This window comes from Pinus tabuliformis, chromosome 3_2 (assembly GCF_031772625.1).
Source record: "Pinus tabuliformis cultivar Carrire ecotype Pingquan chromosome 3_2, CPIR1, whole genome shotgun sequence".
NCBI lineage: Eukaryota > Viridiplantae > Streptophyta > Pinopsida > Pinales > Pinaceae > Pinus > Pinus tabuliformis.
The window spans coordinates 664,937,960-664,959,966 of record NC_142302.1 but is presented as its reverse complement, the minus strand read 5'-3'; positions in this window follow the sequence as shown (position 1 = coordinate 664,959,966).

The following is a 22,007-nucleotide window of genomic DNA, read 5'->3' as shown; positions in this document are numbered from 1 at the left end:
ATAAAATATCAAATAATGCCTCTTTGCATTTTCAAAGCCTTTGCCAGTGTCTTTACCAATTTCCCCTTAGCCATAATAAACCAAATGAACACCCGCTAGGATGTTTTTCCCAACATTCAGCTTGGAATACGTGTCCCATGGCCTTGGTCTTTTTTTGCATTTATTAACTTTATTACATGGATTTTTAACTAGGATTGTTACAGAACCCTCCCCCTTGGGGAACACCATCCTCGATGTTCAATGACATCTATAACTAGGAAGACTAGTGACAATAAAAAAATACTACCCATGGAGCTTTATAACTTAGCTTGATTAAGTATTTATAATGAACAACCTGCTAAAAAGCAAAACCAACATAACCAACATGACAAAATGACAACCATATTGCTTATTAGAGCTTTATAACACAACACGATGTGGTATTTACGTCATATATATGCATATATAGATGCAACCAAAATGCAACACCAAAACATATATCAAAAGACATCCGCTCAAACAGTGAATAGAGAAGGATACATAGCCCACATATGATTAGCCATCTCCCATGTAGCTTCATTGAGCCTAAAGTGCTTCCATTGCACTTTAACTTACTCGATTGCTCGGTTCTGGAGCATGAGTTGTTTCTGCTACAAAATGCACTGAGTTTCCGACTAGAATTCTCCTTCGTGTACCACCTACAATACATACTAGTCGAAGGCAACTCAAGTCTGTAGGCCACTGGTCCAATCCTTTCAATGATCCCAAAAGGCTTGCAATATGAAGGTGCCAGCTTCGCACATGACCCAATCCTCGAGGAGATTTTCTTGGGTTGGATGCGCAAGTACACTTGTTCCCCAACCTGAAACTCCTTAAATACCCTATGTTGATCTACATAGCTCTTCTACCTATCGGTTTCTACCTTTAAATTCTTTTTGATAACCTGCATTTCCTATTCCATCTCTACTAACATGTCCATTCCTATCAATACCCTGTTCAATAGATCACTCCAACTGATAGGAGTATTACAACTCTGCCCATAAAGTGTTTCAAGTAAACTCATCCTCAAAGATTCTTGATACCCATTATTGTAAGCAAACTCTACTAGTGGAATATACTCTTCCCACTTCCATTGTTGATGCATAAGATACATTCTCAACATGTCCTCTAGAATAATGTTGACCCTCTCTGTTTGTCTATCTGTTTGCAGATGATAAGTTGTGTTGAATACCAACTCTATACGAAAACCTGCAAATATCTCTTTCTAGAACCTGTAAGTGAACTTAGCATCTTTTCCTGACACAATCTTCCTAAGAATACCATGTAACCTCACTATCTCTCTGATGAAGACATGTGCTACCTCATTAGTTGAATGAGTAGAATTCACTAGAGTAAAGTGAGCTACCTTAGTCAATCTGTCAACCATAAACATAATAGAATCATGTTGTCTAGATGTCCTTGGAAAACCTGTAATGAAATCCATGGAAATGACATCCCATTTCGACTCTCGAATTGGAATCAAATGTAGTAGACAACCTGGATGCTTACACTCTGCCTTCACTTGTTGACAATCCAAACATCTAGAAACAAACTCTACCACCTCCTTCTTCAAATTCAACCAATAATAGAATTTCTTAACTGCTATCAACGTCTTATGATATCCCAGGTGACCTGAATAGGGCTTAACATGGAATTCCCGCAAGATAAGCTTCTTGAGCTCGTTGTTGTCAGGCACATAGATTTTATCCCTAAATTTGATCAAACCATCTGCCATGAGATGATAGTCCACATCTTGTTCACTTGTACCTTGCTGTTGTAACCTATACCTAAGCTCCTTGTACCTGTCATCCCGTTGTCTTGCCTGTAAGATCTAACCCTATAAATATGTCCCATATGAACTCATAATTGTTATGTGATTTACCTGTACTCTTATGCTAACAACATATGCAACCCTGTTTTCTTTAACCTCAATGTACATGATCTCAAAGTCAAACTCACTAATCGTGGCCAACCATATAACCTGCCTGGAATTAAGATTCAGTTGGCCAAATAAGTATCTCAATCCAATGTGATCACTCATCAAGATGAATCTCATGCCAACAAGATAGTGTCTCCACATATTCAATGCATGAATGATCGCTGCCAACTCAAGATCTTGTGTCACATATTTTTTCTCCCAACAAGATAGTGTCTCCACATATTCAATGCATGAATGATTGCTGCCAACTCAAGATCTTGTGTCACATATTTTTTCTCGTGCTCATTCACTTTCCTTGACTCATAACATGCCACTTATCCCTCCTACTTCAAGACTCTACCAAATCCTATCTTGCAATCATTTGTGCATACCACAAATTCATTATTTGGATTTGTAATCTTTAGAATTGGAGCATTTATATGTAACTACTTAAATTGCTCAAAATTGGATACACATTCCGATATCCATTCAAATTTCTTTGATTTTCTCTATAATGATGTAATAGGATAAGAAATCTACGATAATTTCCTAATGAACCTCCTATAATAGCCCACTAACACCATGAATGATCTAACCTCATCCACTTTCCTAGGAGTTGCCCATTCCATGATAGCTCTAATATTTTCTCGATCCACTGTTATGCCTTCCTTGGAAACAACATGCCCCAAGTAGTGTAGCTTTGTCTAAAATAAGTTGCATTTGCTAAGCTTGGCATACAACTGATGCTCTCTTAGCAATCTCAATATTGTTGCTAAGTGTTCGAAATGCTCTTCCTCATTCTTAGAATATATCAATATATCATCAACGAATACAATAACAAACTTGTCCAGATAAGGACACAACACACTATTCATCAAACACATAAAAGTAGCTGGAGAATTGGTCAAACCAGAAGGAACCACAACAAACTCATAATGCCCATACCTAGTCTGGAAAGAAGTCTTGTATATATCCTCTTGTTTGATGGGTACCTGATGATAACCTGATCTCAAATCAATCTTCGAGAACACTGCTTCTCCCTTTGGTTGATCAAACAAGTCATCAATCCTTGGCAACATATACTTATTCTTGATGGTTACCTTGTTCAAATGCCTATATTCAACACATAACCTAAGAGTACCATCCTTCTTTTTTACAAATAACAGTGGTGTACCAAAAGGTGATACACTTGGCCTAATATATCCCTTGTCAAGCATTTCTGTCAACTGTGATTTCCATTCCAGTAACTCTAAAGTGTTCATCCTATAAGGTTCCTTTGATGCTGATGTTGCCCCTGGTACTAACTCAATAGATAAGACCACTTCCCTGTGAGTTGGAAGCTATGAAATCTCTTTGGGGAATACATCCTGAAGCTGTTGTAAAATTAGGTATCTTCTCAATACCTCTGCATCTTCAACATCCTTACCATTATCACTAGAAATATGCACTACAAATAACACATACCATTTCTTACAACTGCGCTTGCCCCGCATAGCTATAAACATTTTGATTGATGTAAATTTCTTCTTACCCTACAAGACTCTCTATTCTCCATTATCATCCAAGCACTCAATAGCCTTCTCATAACAATCCACCTTAGCCCTATGAAGATAACCAATCCATACCCAAAAGCATATTGTATGAACCCAATGGAAGTACATTTAGATGCGTTGATGTAGGCATACCATTCAACTCAAATGCACAATATCTTACCCAATGATGAACCCTTTTGTTCGTACTTATAGCCAACTGAGCTAACCAAGACTCTGCATGCACTTCTTTATTCAAACCACACTTATCCACCAAGTCAAGTTTAACATAACTATAATTAAATCCAGTGTCAATCAAAATAGAAACACCTTGATCAAAAAGCTTATCATCCATCTCGACAATAGATGTATGGTGATCCACTTTCCTGCTATCCAATATTGTATAGATCTGAGGAATGCTTGGGCCAACATCCCTAACTGTTTGTTCTTCCTGTGCACTATAGATATGAGTCCTTCCACCCTGATATGACGAGAAACCCCTCTTGAGATGCTCCTTGCTACATATCGAACACTGTAACTATCCCTTACCCTCACCTTTATTCTGTTGCCCTCCAAGATGTGACCCATCCCCCTTTCCAACTGCATTAAAATTCCTATAACACCACTCTCCCTTTCTCTTGCATCCTGAGGTCTTATTCACTTCAGTTTCCATTTACCTTTAGCTTTGCCTTTCCCTTTCCAACACTGATGAGACTATATCTTACACTTTGATTGTTCATAACAGTGCTTTAACTTTCCAACGACTTATTCAAGTGACCAAGGCTCATCATATTCAATTAAATCTTTAAATGAGAATGGTAATCCATTGAAAAATATCTAAACTTTGACCTTCTCATTCTTAAGATATGGTACATACCTCAATAACTCTAAGAACTTAGTCATGTACTCCTCATCTCTCATCGATCCCATCTTTAGCTCATAGAACTCCTTGTCCTTTCCATCATAGTACCTCTCTCGCAATTACTTCTTCTGAAAAAGTCTTTTGAATTCATGCCAACTCAACTCCTCTGTCTTGATGTCTTTGATCCACTTCAAATATTCCCACTATATGTCTTCCTTCCCTTTGAGGCTTAAAATAGATATCCTTGCCTTCATGTTCTCTGTGTAATCATGCAGCTCAAAGAACTTCTTCGTCCCAAGTAACCATGCATTTTCATCTTCCATCTCCTTCAACTCTCCATGAAATGTAGGTGGCTTAGCTTTATTGAACTCATCTCGAAAATATCCCGTATAATTCATCCTATAAGGATGATATCGATGATGATCATGATACCTGTCTGAGCCAGAACTAGAGTAAACCCCATGTCCATTACCTCGTCTATCTAGTGTATCTAAGAACCTGTCATCTCTGACTATAGGTGGCTTAGCTTTATTGAACTAATCTCGAAAATATCCCCTATCAGTCCTTATGTAAGGATGATAGCGATGATGACCATGATACTTGTCTGAGCCAGAACTAGAGTAAACCCCATGTCCATCACCTCATCTATCTAGTGTATCTAAGAACCTATCATCTCTAACTGTGTGATACCTATCTGACCTATGCCCACCATGAGACCTACTGCCATATGCCCCATTAGTCTTGTTCTCATGTCCATAACTAACTTGTGGTTTTCCATGTCTCTGCAAGTCTGAAAAACTTTGAAGGATAATTGCATTGACCTATGCTTGTTTCTTATGTGCCCTGGAAAGTCTCTATTGTGATAGAATTATTATGTCATTTTCTTCTTTGCAACTTCTTATCTCTGCCTTCAAAGTTCTCAGACTATCTTCTATGTGACAGGATTACTCATCACCATGTTTCTCATCTTATCTGTAGGGAGAATCTCGTGAACTGTAATCCACCATTTTTCAAGTCATCTTTGATCTTCTTCTTCCTACAAGTAGACCATGTTAGCTAAACCAAAATATAAACATAATCAAAATACCTTATTGAATTTTAGGGGAGGGTATCTCATTTGCAAGATCAACTAGATTAGCATGATACATGTATAATCATAATCTTGGACTGTTTAGCCTTTAAGATGCCTAAAATTCTGCCAACTCATCATGGCTTTTTGCATATAGGCTAAAGGATAAAACTGTATTTAATTGCAGAAACAAATTCAACCCAAGTGATGGATACCTTACCATGAACTATCATTTCCTCTTGAGTCTTTGCTTCCCACCAAATTAGTGTAGGTCCTTCTAGCCTCAGTGAAGCCAACTAGATCTTTATGTTGTCTTCTTGAAGGTTCTGAATTCTGCAGTATACCTCCAACTGTTGAATCCAATTGTCCAACTTTTTTGCATTCACTTCTCCATTGTACATGGGAAGTTCGAATTTTATGTCCAATTTCAGTAATGGAGTTTTTCCTTTTGGGGTTTTGGAATGAGTATGGGCAGTGGTGGTAGTGGAAGATGATGTTGTGTGAGATGGTGAAGATGATGAGGATGGTGGAGATGGAGGTGGCTTTCCACCATTCCCTTTGGAATCCTTCTTCTCATCTTTTTTGTCCTCTGAGCTTCCTTCTCCATGTGGAGGTTTAGAACTCTCTCCAACCATTCTAGTGTTCCTCTCTTCATAGAGGACTTTAACCATCTCAGTCAAAGTATAGAAAGATTTCTTGAATTCTTCCTCTTCTGAAGAGGGACCTTTAGGCTCTCTTTCTCCAGACATAATGGCTATGGATTCAGGTTCAGAAATTCATACTGATTGTACCTCTTCAATCTCAGTTGAAGGCAAAACCTGAGGAGTTTCAAGTGCAGCTAGAATTGGAACTTTGGGTGGTGGAGATTATGGCCTTGTGGCTCTCCTTCTGGCAATTACCTCAAGAGTTGCAATCAATAGCTTCCCTTCTCCTCTCTGCAACTTTAACCTTGTAAGCATCACAATTTTGCAACCATTAAAATCCTAATTGTGCAAACTCAAGCAATCAAGCAATTCAACCTTGGGTTCTAATACCAACTTGATCTGTACTCGTATGATTAGTTTTGTTGTGCTAATAAGAATTACATATTTATAAACATGTGCTTGCTTCTTGCTTTTTGAGCTGAGGTTTCCTTAGTTGTTGGTGCTTACAAACAAGTAATTTTCCTTAAGTTAAACAAAACATTCATGAGAAAAATAGCTTCAAAAATGAATAATTAATAGAAAACATGTAGAGTGCAACAAACCATCAAAGAGACACATTAGCATAGTGTTTTGATGAAGGAGTTCACCCCTCCTAGGCTACATCTCCTTGGTCTAGCTTCCATGGCTTGGGCCTTTGTATTAGCTCAATGTGGCAAAAATGTTGTTTACAAACCTCTATGGCTCTTGATACCTACACCAATGTGTTCAGAAGGTCCAAATTAGCTAAGAACACTTCTTTCTAATCTCAATTTGGTCGAAAATTGAGTAAGTTATGGCTCAAACAATTTTTCCTAGAAAACCTCTGCTAAAGCTGGAGAGACTCCAGTTAAGTCCACCAAGTTTGGTGGTGGTTCTGGATTTGGTGGCTCTACCATAAATTCCGCCAACTTAATCAATAGATTAATTAAATTTAATCGTGATTATTGGCGCACTAATCATGCTTAATGTTGGCCCCTAGTTCCTAGTTTGGGCACATAGTCACATGGGGTGGGGGCTAGCCCATAGGGCTGGCTCCCACCACCCCGCTATCGGACATAAATATGCACTTAAATAGAGGTTCACGTTGTTATTTTACAAACCTGTCATAGGTGGTGCAATGGTATTAGGTGGGGGAGGTTACAGGTTCAAAACCTGCCTCCGCCCAACCCATATATACTTTTACCATTATATATATGCACATGTGAAATTCTGTCTTTGGAGTTATGTGTGCTATGCGGATTTTAACATAAAGTTTGGAAATTGTATGAATGCGAATTTAATAATTAATGTTTAACACACACACACACACACACACACACATATATAGTTAAAAAACTATATAATATAAATAATAACTATATATATAATATATATAATAATATTTAAATAAAAACAAATTTGAATTCCACCTTAAAGGCCATTTAGGCAATTTCCCTTTCACACAACCAAACTGGCGAATCCGGAGGTGACACTTGTCACAGCTCCATTGGGCGAAAACTGAAGAAGATTTCCTTTGCTAACTGGACTGTTCACTGGACTACCATGTCATCATTTTGTCCCATTCTGCAATTTTTTTCGTTGTTTAGGAAAACGAACAATAGGTCTTTTCTCCTTCACTCGGACTCTGTTTTCGATGAAACAAATTGCGTTGCGATAATCTTGACGAGACAGACACAGCCATACAGTTTTCGAGCCAATATGAGAACTTTGAATTTTGAGCTAAACACTGAGCACCTAATCACCATCATACCATGGCTATTCGGAAATGGCAAGGCAAGGCTAAAAACCACTGTCACACCTGCCAAAACCCATGCCAATGACAACAAGAGAACCAAATACACACATGCAAGTACCATGCATGCCAAAACTAACAAGGAAATCTTACATGCAACCTGATACCTGCAAGTAATCTCGTTGTATCCACTTGATCCAACTCTTCCTTGCTTGAACTTTGCTTCCCTTTGCTTTCTTGTCCTTCCTTTACCTTCCTTTCTCCAATGTTAGAGTACTCCAAGGATGATCTAAGTGTGCAAGAGTATGAGAGAATAAGGAGAATACAGAGAGAGCTCCAAAACTAAGTTGACAAAAGGTTAGAATGAAAAAAGTTGTGAACTGATCCTCATAAGAGTTTTTATTAATGGAGCTTCTATTTTCTTTAATTTCCATTGTTTTCGTTCAATTTCCACCTCACATGCAACTTGTGACCTTTCACCTTCGTTTTTTCCTAATTTCCTTTATTTTCATAAATAAATTTCCAATTAATGCCTCTTTGCCTTTTCAAAGCCTTTGCCAATGTCTTTACTAATTTCCCCTTAGCCATAATAAACCAAATGAACACTTGCTAGGATGTTTTACCCAACTTTTAGTTTGGAATGTGTCCCATGACCTTGGTCTTAGTTTTCCTTTTTTAACTTTATGACATGGATTTTTAACCAGGGTTGTTACAAATTCTTCTTTATCATATCATAGATTTATTTTTAATCCTTTTCCATGCCAAATATGTTGTTAAGATCTATTTCTTCTTGTAATTGAACATTAACCTATTGCCCTTGCATAGGTTAGTGCCTATGGAAATCCACTCTTAGCTTGCACTAGACTGGGTGACCAATATCTCTCATCATAGAAAAGGATTGTATCCCTTGAGGAAGATTATGTCTTTATTTGGTAAAAGTACGTTTTTTCTAAAAGGTGACTCACCATAGGGTGAAAATAATTCATTTTCTCCACTTTATGTGCCTATGGTTAGGCCTCACCAATGAATTGTCATCTTGTCATATTAAAGTTGATGAACTTTGCATCTTGCATCTAATCTTTTTGCAATGACAAGCATACCCTATTATCAATCTCAGATTTCAACCCGATTGGATTAAGAAGAAAGACAACATTATTTCCATGGGTTATTTTATAAATTTAATTATATTTCATTGAATCTTACTAAGCTTTGGGCTTGGATATCTAAGACTCATAATTTCCTTCTTCCAATAATTTAATTTGTAGAAGCACACCGTAATTTGGTTATGGAATTTAACTCTCAATGGAACAAAGAGTCTATCATTCTCTATGGGCCTTGGTTTTCTAGGAGCACTAAACCTTTTACGATGTATTGGAAAGCAGACATTAACCCTTATGTAAAGTCATCTTTCGTTCCTACCTAGAAATGTGTAACATGTATTTAGAATATTGACATGAAATTCTCTTTGGAATATCGACATGGTGGCTCCCTTTTTCCAATGTCAAATCTCTTTGATAGTTGAGTAGGTGAATGTTTAATCTTAAAGTATGGTCAAATTCACATTCAAGATGATTTGGGAAATCATCCCATTAAAGATATCATTCATATATGTAATGATTATGTGGTTAAACTGAAATGTTGTACTATTCAACACTTTGCTTTCTATTCTAGATATTTTTTTGAGGATTCCCCTTGGATTTATCTATTATGTGATCCTAGCTTTGATAACCTCCTAGATAAAGAAGTGCAAATATAGAAAGCCCACTTGGTGGAAGTAATCTATCTCTAATCAGCATTGGGTTGAAATAGAAAACAATTATGATATAAATTTTGAGTGTAGAGCACAAGATAATCCTCTTTTACCTTCTTACAAGAAAAGAAAAATAATATAAAACCCAAATTTTATATAAGTGTAAAATGCTGATATATAAAACCATGATTCCTTACATGAAATATGGGTGAGCAGGTACAATAAAATATTTTTTTTTTTAAATCTCATTTTAAATTTTTGATAAAAAAATTAGCCCAATAATCTTTCCATAAATTTCAAGTAAATAGTTTATCATAAAAAAATGCAAATTCTAAAAAAGACTTAACAATCTTAAAACTTTGAGAAATTTAAAAAATTTAATTTAAGCAAATTTTAATGGTATATATTAAATTTTCTTAATATTAATAACGAAGTTTGACTTATTTATCTCTCTAATCTTTTTAAGATATTTATTAGAATAATAATAATAATTATAATTCATAATAAATTAATTTAAAAATATTTCAGAATATATTTTACAATTCCATATATCTTAATTATAAAAAATTTAAGCTAAAATATTTGCTTTCATATTTTTAAATATTCATTAAAGTTAAAATTATAATATGAGTTTTATTTAATAAATAAAAATGATTTGAAATCTCTTTATAAATGTTTAAAAAACTAATCTTGGAAACTTTTTATTCATGCATCAATTGATTATTGCGATAAGAGCGCTCATTGCAATAAAAAGAAGTATTAATTCTACACGTTGCGGAGAATGGAATAAAAAAGCAAAAATATAATTAAATATTTTAATATTGTGTTACATAGAAAATTATAATATTATTTTATAATTTATAATTTTTATTGTAGGTTTTCTGAGTTTGTTTGAGTTATTGAATATTATCATCAAATTTTCATTTTTATTTTATTAAATTGGAAAAAACAAATTTTATTAAAAATTGATTTTTTTTAAACATAAAATTTATTCTCAGATAATTATTTTACATTTTCTGGAAACCAGAAAAATGATTAATCAAAGATTTAATATAATTTTATTAAAACTGACTAAAATGACACTGTGATATAATTCAGTGGATCAAAATCGATGCCTTGCCATAAAAAAATCACAGGATACATTTTCCCAAAAACCCTTGAGATCAAGACTAGCTAGTCAGCCGGGGAACTAGATTACAGCTAAAAAGTACAATGACACTGACATTACAATATAATTTAATTTTTGAAAAGTTCTGGTAGCTGACATCCCGTCAACCGACTACTACATTCGCTAATTCCAATTTATAGATGGTGGGAAGCCCTTTCTTTACATAGGATGTGACCGACTCCTCAAATCCTCGAACACGCACTTTATTCTTGGGACCATAAGATATCAACGACCCACAACAATTCTCTGCTATGCATGAAACTAAAGTAATTATGCGCCTAAAGGCATCCCCATTCTCACATTTCACATAAAATACCCCAATCGTGGGAGCCGAAATTTCACACAGGTCATACTGTGAAACATACTTGCACCTAATGTCGCTGTCAATGGCGTGACAGTGAAATTGCTTTTCAATGACACCATCAGCAGGTGTGAGTGTGAGGTGCATTTCTAACCAAGGCACCGAAATTGCACCTTCTTTGTCGACTTTTGCACCTTCTGTGATGATTGCATTCATATTGCCCCTTAGCACCTTTAGTAGTAAGTCATTGGAAGGTGTTAAATCCTCTACCCACATCCCCAAAGAGTATAATTGTCGCCTCCATGAGCGAGGTAGTGGATCGCACAGCGAATGCATTATATAGCAGAACAACACATTGACCTTGCTATAAAGCCACACTCTAAGTGTGGTGCTGAACTCCAACAATGCAGATATAAAGCTCAGTGATAAAGGAATGAGCCAATATACCTGCGACTTCCTGGTTTGAAGAAATACCGCAATCAAATTTAAAATTTTGAGGAGTTTCTCCTCTGATACTGACATGTTGATGGGTAATAACCAATCATTATTTAGACGTGCGCTCACATGCTGATTATGAAGTATGATCCCATCCGAGACTTCCTCGAAAGTCATGACACCGCCCGCGATCACTCGTTTCCAGAATTCCCTCTTACCTTTCACAAATAGCGTGGTGCGAGCAGTGACGGCATCCGCGAGCGCGGCACTAACGTCCGCGGTGGTGGGTTCGGTGGCGGCACGGGTAGCGGAGGCGGTGGCGCGGGCAGCGTAGGCGGCTACGCGGGCTTCTGAAAAGGGATCGTTCAAGGGCCAGCTCGGGTCTGTGCGGGACTCGGCTTCGAGGCGCTGGGCCTCGGCCTCGAAGCGTTGGGCCTCGGCATCGATGGGCTGGGCTGCGGCGCCGATGAGAACGACTCGAGCGAGCGGAGTGCCCTCGACACCGTAATGGAGAACCTGTTTCAAGTTCTGCAGTTCCTCCCAAATTGTGTGAGTTATGTAATAACACATTTTGTGGTCTATAAATAGCATGTTATTGTTCTCTCCCTTTCTCTCGAGGAGGAAATCTGTACCCAAGTAGTGCAAATTCATCGTATTGACTTCAGGCTTCCAGATGCCACTCCTGTCAGAGGGAATATCTGGTTGGAGCACAAAGCAATTCGTTCTCTTGAAAACTCGACCCTCACAAGGTTGCAAGCGAGAACTCGACCCTCACAAGGTTGCAAGCGAGAATAAACCGGGGAGAGTCCGAACGGTCGCACCAGCCACCCGAATGCTCCTTGTATGAGCGCGCCAAGAGGTGTGAATTTAGAGAATTGCCACAACCCTTAGAGAATTGCCACAACCCCAGGCAGAGTTGGCACGCTAATAAAACATTATTTAAAAGTGATTCCATGTCGTCCCTTGACATATTTCTCCCTCCAAATGACAAACGATAGCACGCTCAGTGCAGTGTGCTAATGCTTCTCCTCCGCCTCCTTCGATTGCCGGCTCTGCTAATCTTCCTCGCCCTCCTCGTCTTAATAATCTTCTTGCAGACTTTTAGAAAAAATGGCCGGATTGCGGCTATATTCGACCGTCCAGGCAAATTTTAACGTCTCGTTAGACAACGTCCTTTTCTTTTTTGCTTTAAGCGATGCAGTGATTTCCTGGTTGCATATTCTCTTTTTTTCTTTGGATGTTGATATACGCACCACTTCTCACCGGTTACAAGCCATGGAATTCCTGAAGATTGAATAGCATCATTTCCTTTTGTTGTAGGTCCCACATGATGTTCTCATCCATTTACTGTTTGGGTTGTGCCTGTCAATTAGGTTTGATATTGATTCCTTGCGTTTATCTTGGGCTTTCGCTTTTATAAGAAAAGCGAAAGATGAAATCCGCGTGGGAAGCACGAAATTCTTAAAAGATAAACACATTGTACTCTTTTCTGTATGATTCGACATATACTGCCTTGCACGTGAATGAAGCTTTAATGTTTAATGATGGTCTTCGGTTTTGGCTTTTGCCTTTCCAGTAGAAAAACAAAGATGAATTCCGCCAGCAAAAACGTATGAGAAAGTGAGTTCCTTTTCAACATATACCCAACATCATCATTCTTAAAAAAGGAGTTTCTTAAGATTTAGACATGATTAAAAATGTCATTTGTCGCTGGTTTGCGTCTGAACGAAGGAAAGCATTTTATTTTGTCCAGCATCTTGTTTTCCTCACAATTTCACAATCAGCCCTCCATCACTGGGTAGGAAGGATGAAATTGCTCATCCATCACTAGGTGGCAAGGATAAAATTGCTAGTGACAGTGTGATGTGTCACTTAAATATAGTTAAAAATTTGTAAAACCAGATTTTTTCTTTGAAACTCTGAAGACGGTCAAAAACCACGATGAGTCTGTTTTGAGATTCCGCTCAAAAACCATGATGAGTCTGTATTGAGATTCCAACCCCGCTGGGTAGAGTTCAACACACTATCCACTTTCTTTTCTTTTTCTGAAGCACTTTCTTTTCTTTATTCATATATATTAATTATTATACATCTTTCGGGGAGAGTAGGAGATGAGGTCCGACATGTACTGCCTGGCATGCGAATGAAGCATTAATCTTTAATGATAGTCTTCGGTAACTGGAAAAGCAAAAGATGAATTCAGCTGGCTAAAACATATGAGAGGCTGAATTCCATTTTAACATATACACACCGCCATCGTTTTAAAAAAGCAGGTTCTTAAATCTTCTCCGATTTGGATTTACACCCGATTAAAAATGTCAAATCATAATTTATTAAAAAAATGGTTAGTATACCATTAGAATCAGTTCAAGTTCCAAGATATTTACCCTTTATTTTGGTCGATCAAAAATTTCGATTATCATCTTCAAAATTTACATCATTCTAATTGGATTGTTGGGTAGAAAAGCAATGTATAGTAATAATAAAAAAAAAAAAAAACCAAAATTCTTTACACTCTGAAACATTAGTTATAAAGATAGATACAAGAGAAAATATTGAGAATAAAAATAAATCTAATTTATTTTGTTGGGTGTTGAGTTTGTAGTGGTTTGAGGACAAATATTATCATGGGCATGATGCTTTAGGGAGTCAATCTTTCTATCTAATGGATCTAGCCACTCCACCGTGAGACGCTGGTTGCATCTAATAGAGTCCATCTTGTCCATCATCACTCATTGGTTGTGCTAGATATCTTTTAAGAAGATGATCAATTTGTTGGGGTTAGTGCCTTAATTCGTCCATGTCTACCATAATTCGTTGAAGTTCCCTGGTTATAGATTCAAGCAAGGGTGGATCGATTGTTGGCCTAGGCGTAGGGACGAATTCCTGGGCCACCTCCCCATCAGACACAACCTTGGGTCCACCCCCACCTACATCACTTGCTTCTTTGCTAGCATGGGCATGTAATTTTCTCTTGTGGGTGCCTCCTTCCCTAGCTTGACCTCTTTAATGCATCATGTTGGACTTTGTAGCGAGAAGTCTTGGCATCCACTAGTTCCCCCTCCAATTGCTCAGTCCCAACACTGTTCGTAACTCCACAGGCAAGCAAGGCCCAGCCCCACCACATCAATACCCCATCCAGTGAGGTGGGATGCCACCATTGACACTCTCCCACAATACCAAGAACACTTGACCACCTCAATCACCCTTTACAGAAACAACCAAGACCTACAAAACCAGAGTACCCACCAACACCAAGCTCCATAGCCTCGTCGAGCCACCTCGAGCTAGAAACCTGCTTGACCCATGCTCCCCACAGGTCACCTAGAACGAGCGAGAACCAAATCGAATAAACAAAATGACTAGATAATTGAAGGCCACACTAGACAGCGAGGTGGAGCAAGGGGTAGGAGGGGTTACCAAATTTCCACACGTTTATATCTAGGCCACTGACCTTCCCTTCCCAGGTCCATAGTCTAGGAAACCACAATTCAACTGCAATTGCCAATGAAAGACAAACTACTCAACCCTTCCCACGTGAGGGTCCCAAACCCAACAATTCTCACCCACTGCCACAACCACTCCTCTGGCCCTAATGTTGTAGCTAGCAATGTAATGGTACAAACACAAAGATGGGGGCATGCAAAAATAACTCCTTTGTGCATACTCCTCAGCATTACCACCTTCCACCAACTCTCCCATAACCTTCTCAATATCCAGTATCTAGAATTGCATCTATAGAAATAAGACAAACAGGCGTGGCCCGAAGGTTCCAAATGTCACGTCCTGCCTGCACCAACAACCATCACCCCACATGATCATCTAACCACTCATCCTTTGGGGTATTAACACCACCAACATTGTCTCCCTTATGTCTTGGGACAATGAGCCCCATCGGGGTAAGATATTTAGATAATTCTTAAAAAAGGGAGTTCCCTATTCTTTTTGGACCTAACATATGCTTTAAAATTGCTTATGTTTGGCTAAGAGATCATCTTCTTTGGATGTAAGGAAACAAGTTAAAGATCCAATAGCCAACACCGATAGGCATCTGGTAGGAGTGAAAGCCTATACCTTAAAGACCACCAACAGATCATTTCAAGTGTTGTGGCTTTCCTTGAATAATAATGTTGAGTCAACCTACATTCAAACATTGCAACCAGAGATAATTGTTTTGACAACTGAGTTATGATAGGTTTGTTTAAAACAAATATTCATATACAATAAAAACATGATTTGCTTTAAGTCAAAAAAATTTAAACAAAATTTTAAAAGAGAATTATTTAAATTTCTAAAATATGAGTTTATATAATTAAGATTTATAAACAATCAAAATCATAAAAACCTTCTTATATCATTGTTTTTTTCTTTGTAATATGAGGGAGATTTGTAATTCCTTTATGACTCAATATGAAGATTACTAATGACATCTAAAATAATATTTGATATTACAACTCATTATGAAGGACATGTGAAAATAATTTCATACTCAACATAGATTTCACATCTATATATATATATATATATATATATATATATATATATATATATATTTATATATAACAAAAAAAATCAATGTCAAGAGATAAATAAATTGAATACACAAAAAAATTATATGTTTATTTTTGCAGTATGATCTAGATGGAATAATATGTAATTTGAATAAAATATTGGAAAATCCCTATTAACTAATATTTCAATATCAACTTCATACATACGCATATATAGAGGGAAAGCAAACAAAAACTTAATGTTGACCATAAATAAAATATTCCAATAAAACATAAAGAGAAAGAAAGAAAGAGTTCCTATTACATGCTTTTTATTTTTCAATAAGAAAAAAACTCTATTACAAATATTTGAATGTCAACTATGCATAAAGCAATAAAAAAAAATTATGGTTAAACCATTTTATTAGTGTCTTGCTCAACAAGAAGTTTATATATATATATATATATATATAAACTAGGATTTATCAAGCATTTAGAGTGATTAAAGTTCTAGAGATGCAAACTTTTTATCAAACTTTGCACTCTAAAATAGGTTTGCGCCTCAAAAGATTGGATCCCTCTCAGCATTTGGAAAAGTACTATTTAAGATGGATATATGTTGGTATTTTATTAACGTGTTCTCTAACTAATAGACAAAATATTTTTTTTGGATCTATTAATACAATATTTAATAATATTGCGATTTTTTATTATATAAAATGCATTTTTAATGCATAAATAAATTCAACACTCTAATTTTTTTTTTTAAATTTTTGATACATTTGATTTTTATATATTAAACAAATTAAACTTATGATTTTTAGAAAACCCTACCAAATTTTAAACAAAATTAACAATATTCAACAAAATAATTATTTAATTTATTAATTAAAATACACATTGTGTTAATGTAATTTCATTTTAATTATCATAATAGAATATTTATTTGTTTTTACCATTCAATTATAAATTTTAAAAGTTAAAAAAATATATATTGTTATTTTATATATGATGATTAATAAGTTTTTAAAACATTTTTTAAATATTATAAATAACATCCCTTATTTTGTCACGTTTAAATAATAGTTTTTTATTTTTTTTAAACCTTTGAAGAGTGGTAAGACATGTCTTTATTTTTTTTAATTTTACTTAAATTAATGATCGATTTATGAGTTGTTCTCATCTATAATGAATGACGATGACTATTGATATATTAGATATTAACAAGGCCTTCTTTTCCGCTTGTTTTAATTATTGGGTTTTAAAATTAGTAGACTAGATGTGTTTTAATGCGTAGGATAAATAAAATTCATTGTAATAATATGATTTCTTTAAATCAATTTTAATTTTAGTATTATTAAAAACAATATAGTTTATTTGGAAGGTTGGTTCTTTAAGAAAAGTTTATGTAACCTTAATTATGTTTAAATGGTCATGTGAACTTATTTAGCTTTGTCTTTACGTCTTTTGTATTTTGAAAAAGACTAGGTAAATGTTACAATGATGATTCTTTAACATCTTTGGATAAGTTTTCAATTGACATCATTGTTAAATATACCTTTCACTCATTCCTTACCTTTCATTATTATTTCAAGTATTCTTCATACTTTCTTATCTATAACTAGAAGTAAACAGGGTACAAATTAACAAAAATGTGACCAATGTCTATTGAGTTACATGGATAGTTATCTACTCCATTCACTACAAATTATTTCAATTATCTTTGTTGTAAAATATTTATATTATTAATCTATTATTAATTTGAACCATGGTTTTATTTATTTGGATTTCTAATAAACAAGGAAATTTACTCGGGCATGTCTCTTCCTATGTCTAAACAAATTACCCTAAGTGGAAAACAACTTTTCAATAATTTTGCAACGTTACTTGAATGAAGATGATAATTAAATTCCTGAATAGTAAAAATATTTTAAATTAGAATATTATGATACATCATTTAGAATATGCCATCTCAATAACTATACATTAAATGTGCAAAATATTTTAAGTTTTTATTGTTATGACCATGTTAAGGTGGGATAACTCCATGATAATACATGCAAAATTTCCTTGTAGTATGTCTTATAGACATATATAGATATGACATCAGCTGTGATTTCTAAGCAAAGAGATTATATACTAACATGGACATGGCCCACGTCCATTAATTTTAAGTGGAGTGGGATTTCATTTGTTGTAGAGACCCTTTGTTATTAGTTTCAATATCTTATTTTTTTATAGTATTTGTTAAGAATTTCAAATGAGAGATTTTGTTCTTTTTGGATTTTTTTATTTGTGTTGAATAGCATAACAAAGGGGAATTTTAGAATTAGATTTTTCTTTATGTCCTTCCTATTTGTTTGGTGATTTTGAGTAAAGTGTAAGATATATTAATGTGTCATAATGATATATATAAGCTATTAATTAAACATGACTTTTATATTTTATATTCACCTAATATTTTATAAAAAGTTTGGTGACATGAGTTAACTCCACATTCAATGTAGAGGATGTTGCAAATTTGCCTCATATTTATATATGGAAAGCATGCACATTATGTTGATCTGTTTTAACTCTAAGATCTATTATGTGGGAAGAGTGATCAAGTCCCTTGAGATGAGACTATTTTAAATTGAAAATAATTGAAGATAAGTTTAAACATTGAGGGACATCTCGATTTTGTTTCTCCACATGAATGAATGTCTTCTTTGTAATGTAAGGAGAAGGAACCTTGAAATAATTTCATCCTAAAATAAACATTAAATTGCACATCTAATTTATATTATAGAATATGATTTCATGGATCATTATTATTCAATAACAATAGGCAAGTGGTAGTTGTTATTAGAGAATATAAATGCATTCATCATTATTATTCATCAAAAATAAGGAAGTGGTAATGTGTAAGGATTTAGATTTTAAGAGTGGAAGCTTCCCCTCAACCCAAGTGAGTTCTTCCTAGATAAGTTGTGGTGTAAAATCACCATAACACATAGCAAAATCAAGTTATTATTTAAGTTAATTTTTTTAAAATTTAATTAACAAAAAAAATTCATGGCCAAATTTTAAAAAATAGATAATAAAAGTAAAAATTTAACATTATAAACTATGAAATAATCCTTACTTAAAAACAAAGCATCCTATACTAATTATCTTTTTATTTTTGAATACTCATTAAATCATAATTAATTTTATTATTTTATTTAAAAAATTATTCATGACAAATTTATCATTTTATTTAAAAAATAATAATAATAAATTCAAATTAAGATTTAAGGTTAGTCAAAATTTTAAAGTATGCATGATTTCTTAAGGTACAAGTTGTTGGTATGGTTTTGGAGGCTCACATCTTCTTAAGAATAGAAAAATCAAGATATTATTTAAGTTAAAATTAATTTTTAATTTAATTAATAAAAAAAATTAGATAATAAAACTACATAATAAAAGTAAAAGTTTAACATTATTAATTATAAAATAGTTTTTACTTAAAAACAACAAAGCAATTGAGACTAATTATCCTTATTTTTGAATACTCATTAAATTATTGAGTGGACAGGCTCATTCTACAACCCAGTATGAGGGGACGTGTAAATTTGTCTGTTAGTGTGTGCCCCTTTAAAATAAAAATAATGTTTTAAATAGAAAAATAATGTCAGCTATAATTTAAAAAAAATGAATATGTTGTAAAGTAATTAGAAGTAAAAAAAAATGTGTGAATCCTGTTAGGATTCCAAGAAACTCTCCTAGGTTGTATCTTGGAGATGCCTGGTAACGTATAAATTCAACTATTGTTGTAGGTTTAATGGAAGGAATGATGGTTTGGTTCAAGCTAGATAACCACTTCTACTTTGTTTCACTCCAGACATGCATGAACACCCTTAGACTACAAGGCTTTAGACCACCAATGCTCACAGTTTTAGATATTAGGTGAATATGAAGAATAATAACCACACCAGCAGATACACAAGACCATGTGATGGTCAGTTGCAACTAGTAAAGAAACCTGCAAATCTAATCTATTAATGCAAAGACAGGATGACAACTCTCATGCATTAGATAGAAAGAAACCCGAGAAACCTATTCGATGATACATTCAAGATTTTAACACAAAGATAAGATGACAGTTATCCAGTGCTAAACATCAAGAGATCAAGAACACAACACATCAGGCACAAGCTTAGAACAGAGAAAGATGAATAGTGAGCAGTTAACAACAAAAGAAGCTTGTATTTGCTGAAAATGAAGATGAGACGGTGCAAGTGACAAAATGTCTACACTCTCCAAAAGTTGAACCTTACATCAAATGCCAACCTTGATTACATCTTGCTTCTGGATATTTATAATTTTACATTACAATGGCACCTGGCCGTTTAGGTATGGAGGGGTCATAATTGACCACCAACTGCATTTAATTGCCTGATGGAGTCTCTGAATCGAATTTCTTGTTTCAGAGGGTAAATCCGATCTGTTCAGGTGCTGTGCTATCCTTTTAGGCGGTTGGAGTGCTCGTACCGGTAGAGTCCATGACTGATCAATTCAATTACAGAGTTGTGCTGTGTCCTTTTCTCCCTTGGCCATGCTTTCTCTTAAATATGGTTGTTGGGGATCTGACTGTGATTGATGTGGGCAGAGATGGTCATCTCCTTCTTCGGGCAACAAAATGATCAGAGGACGGGGAATGCATGGGTAGGTGGACGATTTGGGTGAGCGAGAAGAATGATCGTCAGATTGAGGAAATGAGCGGCGGAGATGGCTCGACGGAGGCTATCGGACGAGATGAGAGCAGGGTGTGTTAGGGCCGTCAGATCTTTAGCGGATAGATCAGACAGTCATCAAGCTATGGAGCTGCACAGACGTTTAACGGGTGGGGCGGTTTGGTCGGGCGATAATGGTTTTCATCGCATCGCTTTCAGGTGTTAAGTGGTAAAATCCCAGGGCCAAGCGATTCCATTCAACGATCGAAACGTAGCAGCAGATGAGAGAGAAAAACTGCTCTCATCGCGCACTATCGTTCGATCAAGTTGCCAGCACGATGAATGCGAAGACCGTCGGATCGGGAGGAGATGCATCTGACGGTGAGAATTGGTCGAGCGAGTCGCCTTTATCGGGTGTGACATGGGCAGTTAGATCTTCAGGAATGATCGATGGCGGGAAAGCGGTGAGGGATTCATGAGCACATGAGGGCGTATGGGTGAGGTTTTTTGGTGGGTTGGGGCCTTGCGCTTAGAACTGGGGCCAAAAGGGACTTTGTCGGATTTTGGAAGGCTTCCTCAGGGAATGGGAAACGTTTAGAAGTGAGAGGGGTGGAGGAAAAGGGAAAAATGACCAAATGTGAACCCCCTTTTGGACACAACCAAACAGAACAAAACTCCTTCCCAACCTTAGAAAGTCAGCACTGCATAGCAGAGCTAACACTGGCTCCTTCTGGGGATGAAAGCCTCCTTGTGAGGTTTCAAGAACTATAGATCACTACCTTACATACAAAAACAAGATCAGCAATAATTCCTAGTGTTCCATTGGGCATGGAGTCTAATTAAGCCTACACTAAAACTTGTAAAAAGAACATATCTACAATGCTGAGGCCTGAAGGCCCTAAACAACATAGACTTTCAAAAACTGCCCATTAACTAGGCCATCAAAAACTGTTTCTCCTTCCATACATTGCAGCATGAAAGTGTTGTTCCCCTGGACTTGAGCAATGAAAAAAGGTCCAGTCCACAGACAATCAAACTTCCCATGGTTGCCTCTCTTTTCCTTCAGTGCATCCCACATAAGAACCAAGTCTCCAATTCGAAAATTGTCCATATTTTCCTTTCTATCAAAGGCTTCCTTGATTCTCTTTTGATGTACTGCAACTTTCTCAATCAATTGATCTCTGATTTGATGCACTTCAGCCAAATCACTAATCCTCTTTGCCATGTCATTTTCCTCATTCTACTCTCCCTGCAAGAACTTGGCCACAGGGAGGGTCAACTAAATTGGGAATACAACCTCAGTGCCATATACCAGCTTGAACGGAGAATTCCCTGTGGATTTCTTGGTGGTCACCCTG